At 57.1% G+C, this 10,133-nt stretch overlaps 1 protein-coding gene across 4 annotated transcripts in view; it reads left to right on the top strand.

Moving 5' to 3' along the window:
• The first annotated feature begins 320 nt into the window (after positions 1 to 320).
• TLN1 (talin 1) overlaps positions 321 to 10,133 on the top strand; it is a 37,116-nt gene continuing 27,303 nt past the window's right edge. Inside the window, exon 1 of one of the 4 annotated variants that reach the window (XR_014491076.1) lies at positions 321 to 393. The gene's annotated coding sequence lies outside the window, so the exon portion shown is untranslated. Of the gene's footprint in view, positions 394 to 9,231; positions 9,291 to 10,133 lie in introns of those variants that run through there. The other 3 variants (XM_083351518.1, XM_083351520.1, XM_083351519.1) reach the window with 3 other exon arrangements.

Here is a 10,133-nt window from a genome sequence, read left to right as displayed (position 1 = left end):
AGGTCCGAAAGACCACCGCGCGGAGGAAGGTGCCGGCCCACCCGGGAGAAAGCGGACGAGGCCCGGCGGGGTGCCGGGATTCGGCTCTCCCAGGCCCCCCTCGATGGAAGAGGGCTCCGCCGCTTCGCTTCTCCCCTCGGCCCGACGACGCGCCCACGACCGCGAAGAGACGTTTCGAAGGGGGGGGTGCATTCCCGGCAAAGCGGCGGCGGCTGCGAGGGAAGGAGGGAGACTTCCCCCCCCACCCCCACGACGGCCCGGGCCGCAGGCATGCGCCCTGGTGGGGAGGCGCCTGGCGGGCGGGGCGGGGCCAAGCGGGAGGTGGGGCGGCCCTCCCGCCCTCGCTCACAGCCCAGCTGCCGCCGCCGCCGCCGCCGCCGCCTCGCCCCGCAGGTACGAACGCGAAGCCGCCGCCGTCGCTCCCCGGGAAGCCCAGCCAGCCGCGCGCCCGGCGGGCAGGGAGAGGCTGCCGCGGGACGACGGGGCGCCGCTCCGGCCCTCGCCCGCCCTCTGGGAAGGGCCCGGAGCCCCAACGCCAGGGCCGAGGAGGGCCCGGGCGCCGCCGCCGCCGCTCCTCCGCAGGCAGCCCGTCCCGTCCAGCCCTGTCCTGGTTTGCAGGACGGCCACAAAGCGGCGGGCGCCGGGAGTCTCGCCGGCCCCTAACTCCAAGTCTGCCCGGCTAGGCGGGGAGAAGTTGGCTGCGACTCTGCCTTCGCCTCCACCCCGGTCGAGAGGGGAGGGTCCCTGGAAGCCGCGGGGCCTTCGCTGCCCTGGGCCTTCGGGGTTCCTTGCAGAGGAAGGCGTCGCTCCGCAAGGCGGGCGACCCTGCCTTCTTCGCCGTTCCCATCCCTTCCCGCCCTCCTTCCGTCTCCTGGCCTGGGGATCCCCGGGGCTCCCGTGCAGCCCCCCCTCCCCGAGAGTTTCGGGGCTCTCCTGTCTTTAGCCGGCAGCGCTTTGCCCCCCTCCCTCCCTCCCTCCCTCCCTCCTGGCCGGCCCCCCGGCTCCCCTCTTGGCTGGACTCGGGCGTGGGGAGGGGGGGGGGAAGGCGGTCCTGCCACTCCGAGAGAGGCCTCCGAGAAAGTTGGGCTTTGGGCGTAAGGAAAGCGGAAAGGAGGAACTTCGGGATTCCCTCCCACGCGCGGCTCCCCACTCTGCAGCGCTCGGACCGCCCCCCCCTTTCCTCCCCCCCCCGGTGGCAACCCCACCCCCCCTAGGTTAGCCAGTCTACTTTGCAGGGTGGTTGGTGGTTGCAGCAAAAGAGGGAGAACCTCGCCTGCTCCTTAAATTCCAGGAAGGGGGGGGAAGGCGGAGTTTCAATATTCAACCGAATGTGAACAAAATAGTCCCTTTTATGGCGCTGTGCTGGGGGGGGGGGTGCAGGCCAGGGGCTGAGGGAGGGGCATTTCTGACTGGTGACGGGGTCTCTGCATGAAGAGGTCTCTCTGTTAGATTTCTGAAATATTTTTTTTTTTCAATAGAAGGGAATCTTGTAGCTGCTCAGGGCTTGAATTGTGGAGCCCCTGGTTGTTCTCTTGAGTTTGGTTGCTTGCTAGCAGACATTTCCTGAACAAGAAGAGTATCAAAGATGCACTTTAAAAAAAAAAGAAAGAAAGAAAAAAGAGCACCGCGATAGGTTTATAGCACCAGTTGTGTCTTGTGCAATGCTGTACTCCAGAATTAGCAGGCGAGTGTTTGCAGGAAGAAATAAAACCACAAACGGCAGCCGAGAGGCTGAAGGCTTTGTCAAAAGTTTTGGGCCGTTTTGATCGAAACGACTGCCAATATTTTTTAACCTACTAAAAATGGAGCTGTGAAATTTGGAGTAGTCTGTTTTCTCTGCAGTAATCTGCTTTGGTTTACTGCTTTGCTCTTTGGTGGCTGCCAAGTTGATTTCCACTTTCTGTTCCTTTCTCAAGCTGCTCTTACTTGGTGGAGGGCTGGCGATCCCGTTGTAGCTTGCTTCGCGAGGGGCTCTAGGAAGCCTGTGGGAACCCCCCACCCCTACCCCCACTCAAAGCTCTGTGACCTTGGGTTTCCTCGGCACTTCTTTTTGCTGGAGCCGAGAGAGGCAGCAGGTGTGCCCTCTGGAGGTAGAGCAGGCAGCCAGCTTTTCTCCCACCTGGAAGTTGACTTGCAGAGCTCAGCTTGAAAGGGCATTGCCAGGTGTCACCAGGCACAGCTCAGCATCTCCCTTGTTTCTTTTAGCTGCAGAAGTGGGGCTTCTGCCCACTGGATGCAGAGCCTTTGGCTGCAGCTGCGCTTAGCAATGCCTTGTGTGGGCCAAGGGCCCCTCCACCTTGCCCTGACATCCAGGGCTGCCCCCTACAAGTTGGGTTAGAGTACTTGAAAGCTGAAGAGGGTAAGAAACCCCACAAACTTGCCACAAATCATGCCTGGGGCTCCAAAGGGACAGTGGTATGTTTGCCCAGGGTGGGGAGGTCGTCTCAGGGAGCTGGTCCAGGATTGGCAGGGGGTTCCCCTTCACTTTCAGCCTCTGGCCCAAGAGCAACCCAGACCCCCCTCTCTGTTGGGCGCTATGCCATCTGCCAGTTCTTAGTGTTGTGGTTCTCTCTGTCTCCAAATAGAGGCCCTGCAGCCTCTCTTCCCCTCCCCCCCCACTGCTGCTGTTGCTGAGGCCATGGCCAGAGGTGGCCAGCCATTCCATATTTGGTAGCAATTATTGTGGACTCTTTTGCCTCCTCCTCCTCCTCCTGGCTGGAATCTGCTAGTTTCTCATTTGGGAGGGATAAGGCGCACCCAAGAGTGCCCCCGCAGGGTTCAGGCTGGCGCCTCAGGCCTTGTGCAGCTGCCCTTAGCCGGCTGGCCTGCCACGGGACAGCCCGTATGGCAGAGGAGACCTTCAGCCGAAGGTCCCCTCTGGAGAGTAGGTCTTCCAAACTTGGTGGGGACAGAGAAGAAGCTGGGTGTGCGTTGGCCACCTCCCTCCACTCCTCCTGGTTTCTGGTTTAGGGAGAGCCAGGCAACGGGACAACCATCCCAGGATGGCTTTTGTTGGGAGGGAGTCGTGGAGGCTGTTTTTGGCTCTGGGGGTGGCACTTCCTCTTCCCCCCCCTTCTTTGGGGCACTTTGGAATGCTGGAAGGGGCATCCTCTTGCTGGGGGCCTCTGGGTCTGCACAGCTGGCACCCTCTCGGCCCCTGACCCCTTTGCCCTTCCAGTGAGCCCAGAATGAGTGGGAGGGAGCTTTAGCATCAGCAGAGGCTGTTGAGACAGCCATGAGCTGGATGGACAGGAAGTGGGCCTGCGGGCAGCTGACCAGGAGCCGTCCTGGAGGGGAGAGTCTTCTGCCCTGTAGAGCCAGGGAGCAGGCGAGGCTGCTTTCCACCTCCAGAGGTTTTAGGCCGAAGGCTCCCCTCCACATCTGCCACTGTGCCAAAGGCTACAGACATTGTGCTTCCTTTGGGGGAGCCGGGGGCTGGCTGGATCCCAGCAGGCCCTTGGCTGCTCCAGGGCAGAGTCAGGGAAAGTAGGCCCAGCTCAGAAAGGGTGGGGCTGCAATGGACCCCACGCTGGGGGGGGAGGGCGCTGACTGGCTTGGAATGGCCTAACCCAGGGCAGGCTCTCTTCTCCCCACCCCCCTTAGCAGGAAGGCAGGCAGGAGGTGGCGTGTGGGGAAGGGAAGGAGGAGAGCCCTGGCTGTTCCGAAGCCTGTCAACTCTAGCCCAGGCCACAGCAGAGCAGTGGAAGCTGGGCGGGTGAGCCATTTCCTGTTGCATTTCTCTTTTGTGGAGCGATGGCCCTGACTCAGTGGTCCTGGTGGGTGGCTCCCTCCCTGCCTCCCTCCCTCCCTCCCTCCCTCCCTTCCTTCCTTCCTTCCTTCCTTCCTTCCTTCCTTCCTTCCTTCCTTCCTTCCTTCCTCCCTTCCTCCCTTCCTCCCTCCCTCCCTCCCTTCCTCCCTCCCTCCCTCCCAGTATGGTGCTGAGGCTTTGGGAAGCTCTCTTAAAGAGCAGCCACCCTGCTCCCTTTGAGCAGTGCGGAAAAGGGTCGAGGGACTTGAGTGGCTTGGCTGGCCTTGGGGTGCTCCTGGCACCCGCTCTCCCCCTTGCACTGGGGCTCTCGGAAGCCTTTAGCCTTGGCACAGTGAGCTTCAGGCTGGCTTAGGAGGAGGAGGAGGAGGAGGAGGAGGAGGCCTTCCCATTGCATGCTGCATGGCCCTTTCAGCTGGAACGGGCTTTACCTTTTGAAAGTTTCCGGCTCTGCCTTTCCAGGGTGGTGACGCGTAAGGTTAAAGGTCTCCGCTCGACCACCTTCCCCGCAGGACCCTCAGGTGGGTGACTTTCCTGCATCAAGGAGTCGTCCACCTATTCCTGTTCCGGACTTGGCTCCCCCCCCTTGCCCTCTGGGCCCCCATTTTCATCTGCCTGTCGCAGCCAAGAGCTGAGCCTGGCAGACTCCTTGTTCTGTGCCACAAACTGAAACGCAGAGAAGGAATGCAGCTGGGCCCGTGTCCTCGCTGCTTGTCTTCCTCCTTCTTCCTTATTTGTTCTTAGGCTGTTTAGTATTTCTGTAGAGACGGTCAGCGCCCCAAATTATTTTCAAGCCATTCAACGTTAAGGCTCTGCTCCCCCAGGTGTTCTCTGGGAGTTCCTGGACGGAGGATGGAGGGATAAACCTTTAGCAAACACCTGGCACGCGACTCTGCATATTTTTTGAGGGTGGTGGGGGGGAGGAATTCAGGCTGCCTTTTAAAATTCTGAACTTCAAATACATTAATGGGTTTACAAAAGTCTTCAGGGCCAGGTCTAGAATAGAAATGGGATCCAGTGTTGTTTTGGGTCCATTCGTGCTTCCCCATTGTGCCCCCCACTCATTCCTCCACTGTTGCTGCTGATTCTGCTCTGCATGAAGCAACCCCCCCACCCCCACCTGAGACTCCCTGGAGCTCCTGCCTGGTGCTGCCAGTGCTTGGCTCTGGTTGGTCCTGGGGTCCAACTGAGGGGAGGGCAGGGTAGATAATAATGATTTTTTTAAAAAAAAAATCGCATTTTTTAAAAATTTAAATTGGATTTTTTTATTGTTATCAAATTTATTTTAATAAAATGCTTTGGGAATAAAAAAACTAACTAAATATCATTTTCTATTTAAGATGCATTAATAATTAATAATTTAGTTTATCCAGCATGAAATGGAGCTTAGTTATGTAGCGTGAGGCTCTATGCTGCAACATTTACGTTTTTGGTAAACTCATTCAATGATTCTAATGTTCTCTCTGCAAACTGAGATAACGTGCACTGCATCGATGTATTCCCATAATTTCACAGTAACCAAGAGATAAATCATAAAACAAAATTCAGGAATATTCCTCTGTCCTATCTTTTTGCAAATCGATGTATGCTACAAACTGTATGATTGTTTGAAGACAAATGCATCTTAAGTATTTTAATTAAATAAAAGAATTTGAGTAGTTCTCCAGCTATGTGAGATTAACCTATTAACCTAAAATCGATTCCGATATCGCTGTTTTACTAACCAGACAGCTTCTTATTCCGAATAGGAAACCTTCATTTTGTTTGCAAATAATAACATTAAAGATTCTAACTACCAGCAAGAATGAGTCGTTACATTTAGAGAGCACCTGTCATTTCAGATCCGTCATGGCAGCGCCTGCTAGTGGGCACCCATTCACATGCTGCCCGCCACGTCCCTCACCTGCTTGTGCCACTGCTGCATCACCAGCCATCCCATAAAAGTGAATGGGACTGTCGGCGCGTCAACAGCGGGTCAGAGGAAGAGCCGCTGCGGGACAGAGATGACAGTTGCTCTTTAAACATTATGATTTAAATCGAGTTGATTTAAATCAAGCCTTTTTACGAGTGTTTTAAATGGTGATTTTAAATGGTGATTTAAATTGACTTGATTTAAATCAAATCCACCCTGGGGGAGGGGCATCACACCTGTGCCCCACGTCATGCAGAGTTTTAAGTTTGAATGGTGCTGCCATCTTCCTTTGGGGCTCGGGGCTCATCCAAGCTAGAAGGTTGGCAGCTTTTATTCCAATTCCCGATTTCTGTGTTATCATGAAAAGTAAAGTGTGAGGAAAGAAGGGCAGGGGTTCAGGGGGGCGCTTGGCCCAGGGCAGTCAGGCATCTGCTGCAGGCAGGTCCATTAGCGCTGTTTTGAATGACCGCCTGTCTTTGCATCCGGCTGCACCAGAGGCTTGGCAAAGGCTCGTTGGACGCTGCTTTACTGTTTTTGACTGAGCTGAGAATGCCTGAGCCTGTGTGGCTACCCCCAGCCACACACACACACATACACACACGCACGTACACATACATCTCCTGCAAAGGAAGGTCTGGCTCTCTGGCAACTGTGGGGTGCTGAAGCCCTGGGACTTGAAAATTGAACCCAGGACCCAGAAAGGTTACTTGTTAAAAACTGAAGTAATTCAAAGTCGAGAGCCCAAGCTCAAGCTGAACCCCACTAGTGAATGATCAGACCCTGGTCTGCAGCTGCCTACATTTTGGCCCCTCCCAGTCCCAGATAGTCTGGTCCATCTGGGGGAGAGGATGTGTAGGTTAAGGGGGAGATCTGTGACCACCACCCCAGACAGGGTTCCCTCTTCAAAAGTGCTGCTGTTACGTGTCCAAGCACAGCATTTCTCTTAGGAAATCAGGGGGGGAAGGGGGGGGCCCGGTCAGCCTCCCCCACCCTCTTATCCAGCCCGTTCGGCAGATAGTTTGCCAACACAATTCCCTGAATTGGCTAGAGCACCCCTGTTCCTCCCGTCTCCCAGTAGCATTGGAGGCCCATCCGACAGCTTCTGCTGCTTGCTGAAGGGGTTGATCTCTTGCACTTCCGTTTTAAGAAATTGGCTCATCGAACATGCGTATACACACACACACACACGCACACAGTGTCCAATGCAGTTGACAATTCCAAGGCCGCATTAGAGGCGATTTAGAGCAAAACAGGTGGCCGCGGCCTTTATTGCCCAGAGACGGGTGCAGCCGCTGTCCGTGCAGGAGGAGAGAAGCTCTTGGTGGCACTGCCAAGGCCAGGGGAGGCTTTGGGGGCTGTCTAGGCCAGCTCTGCTTCCGCTCTGCAGCCTCCCGGTAAGCGTATTCCCTTGGTTGCCCTCCTTCCTGCTTCACTAGGTGACCTTCTGTGGGGGCGGCGTGGGCTTCCTTCCCCTTTCTCCCGTGTTTTTTTCCCTAGTTCTAGGGCAGGCAGAGTAGTGGCAACAAAGCCTTACCAAGTATGGGGGGAGGGCAAAAGACATGCAGGTTTAAGCCCGCACTCCGGGGGGGTGGGGTGGCGGCGGCTTTGGATTTGAGGATTGAAGCTGGCAAGCAGTGCCAGCGAAGGTAATGCCGTCTCTGTGTTCGGTGAGCCAGTCTTGTGGCATCAGTAGGAAACGGAGGAAAGGCTGTGTCTGTGCGGGGTGTGTGTGTTGTGTCCTCCCACCTTTGGAAGTCTTTTGTAGGATGCTGGAGCTCACAAAATGAGCCTGAGCTGGGGGTTAAGGACTGTGTGGCAGCATGGGGAGTCTGGGACCAGAGAGAGGAAAAGCACCATGGGACCCTGAAGTTTGCCAACTTCTAACAGACAGTCACGTTGACCAGGAGGGCTGGGGAATGGGGGGGGGGGAAGGCTTCCCTTCCATCTTGCAGAGAGGGGTCTGCTTCTCCTGTTACAGTTGGAAGGAGGGTTGGGGGCTACGAGAAAGGGGAAGTGTAACCCAAGCACAGCTGGAGAATGTCTTCTGGGAACTGGGAAGGAAAGCGCAGAAGTCCCCCACCCCATTGGCTGCTGGCCCTGCTTCCTCTTTCGAAGGGGGGAGGGAGGGTGCTTAGGCAGAGGCCCACCTCTCCTTTCTCCCCCCCCCCCAAGACCACAGAGCCTCTGGCATGCCTGGGGATAAGCAAGGAGTGCAGTTTGATGCGCAGAGCCAGCGGGGTGGGGGGGGGAAGGTGGGGGCCTCCCCTGCAAGCACGTCTTTGGGGCATGCTGAGAATGCAGCCCTGGAATGTCTTCCCCGGCCTGTGTGTGTATGTGGGAGGAGCACTTGCCTCTTCGGGGGAGGCCTGGGAGGAGTCTGGGGCAGAAGCAGGAAGGAAGTTGCCCCATTACCAGTTGCTTCTTGACTGAGATCTCGGAACAGCCCCGTGGGTATATTTTATTTTATTTATTTTAATTCCATTTATATCCTGCCCTTCTCCGAAGACTCAGGGCGGCTTACAAGCTTAGCAGTAGCCTTCATTCTATGTATATGCCTGCTTATTAGGGCTTTTCACACACACCCCAGCGGCATTATTACAAAGTCAGCTTAATTTGAAGAAGGGGGAGCTCAGAGCCGGGCAGAGCATGCCAGTGGAGGCGGCAAAGCCAATATCTCAACGGGGGGGGGGGTTTGAGAAATTGGTTTTGCCGCCTCCTCTGGCCAGTTCTTGGGCCTTTTCCTCCCATTGTTGACCTGTGACATTAACAAGATTAACCCCCCCCACCACCACCACCACTCCAAGCCCCTTTCCAGGATGGGGCAGGTAGAGAATTGGCTGATTTCTGAGCCAGTTGGGGTTGGTGGGCAACATCCTGGAGCCTAACAGTAAAGGCAGTAAAACCCAGTGAGACCACCCAGGAGCAGCAGCAGCAGCGGGCAGAGCCTCATTTCGCCTTCCTCCCAGTGGTCCTTCTGGTGTGACCGGGGTTTCTGGATCCCTTCGGAAAGGAGGGTCAATTCCACCTGTGACCACAAAGTGACAGATGGGGGAGGGTGGTCTTAGCCTTCGTACTTGTGGGTTAGCACGGGGGGGGGGAGGAGCAGGGATAGACACACCTCCAGCTTATGACCATCCTGGGATGCCTGGCTCTGGTCCTCCCCTCCCCAAAAATGGAATCTTCCACGGTTGGCCAAACATCAGGTCTGGTTTCGGGCAGGAAGGTGAGCTTCCTCACGAGCCTCTCCTGCTGGCTTGGTGGGCTGGAGTTGCCAATCCTCAGTGTGGGTGTAGAAAAGATGCCTGGTGGATGGGCTTTCTGACTTGGGGCAGGAGCTGCCCATCCCTGCCCAGGCGCCGCCTTCACTGAGGCTCCTGGACGGTTTGGGGTGAGATGGGGCAGGGCGTCCAAATTCAGCTGACTGGCTGGTGCCATCGAGGGGAGGGGCCTTGGGGTGTGGCCCGGCCAAGCCGAAGCGGGGCTGGCCTTGGGTTCAGATGAGAGGAAAGGGGCTGCAGCTGCTGGGGTGCACATAGGATAGTCCTGCCCTGCGCGGAGGCCGAAGCGAGAGGGCTCCCTATCCAAGGACTGCAAAGGGCTGGGCAGAGTCAGGTACCCAGAGCAGCCCCAGGGGGATGGGGGGAGGGCAGAGGGACAGAGCAGAAGCCTCTGCCTTATCCAGGACCTTCGAGGGTGGGGGAGGGGCTGCAGGCTGGGGCAGACCCCACCTCCCTGCCAGGCTGCCTCTGGCAATGGCACAAAAGGCCCTAAAGGCAGGGGCATCAGAAACATCCGGGGTGGGTCCGGTGGGCACCCCTTGCGAGCCACCTTCAGGTCCTTGAGGTCCAGAAGGCAACCCCTCCCCGGAAACAGCTGCCGGCCCCACTGTTTGAGCTAGGGGAAGGCAGTGGGGCGTGATGAAAGGGCGCAGGTGACAGGGTGCAGTACGGCACAGTGCGGTGTCGGCACCTCTGTTTTGTGGCACGGCTGCCCTTCCAGTTTGAGGAGCCCCTTTTCTCCTTCGGGAAGAGCATCCTCAGCTTTAAATCTAAGATGGAGAACTCTCTCCCCCGCCTTCCTCCGCAGCCCCCTCTTTTCAGCCCCCTCTTTTCAGACACCATCTTCGCTTTGTGTCAGAGGCATCCGAAGAAGGCTTCCGCTGACCGTTGGGGTGGGGTGGGGAGACAGTCATCGGGTGCTAGGTCGGGCCTTCTGACTTCCTTCGGCGGTTTCCTCTCACCGGCCATCTGGGCATAATCTGCCTCCTTTGACCACTGGCCTTATCAGCTCAGCTCCACCAGGATGGGCTTCCTTCTGTGGGCATGATGCGGCACATCTTCGCCCCACAGGCTCCCCCCAGGCCACAACCCCTTCCTGCTGCCCTGCCGTGGGCCTGGCAGAAGCAGCGCTTGGCTATGGGTGCTCTGCACTTTTCCATGATGATTGCAGTAAAAG

This window comes from Vipera ursinii (assembly GCF_947247035.1).
Source record: "Vipera ursinii genome assembly, chromosome: 2".
Taxonomy (NCBI): Eukaryota; Metazoa; Chordata; class Lepidosauria; order Squamata; family Viperidae; genus Vipera; species Vipera ursinii.
This window is presented reverse-complemented; position numbering and strand designations above follow the sequence as displayed.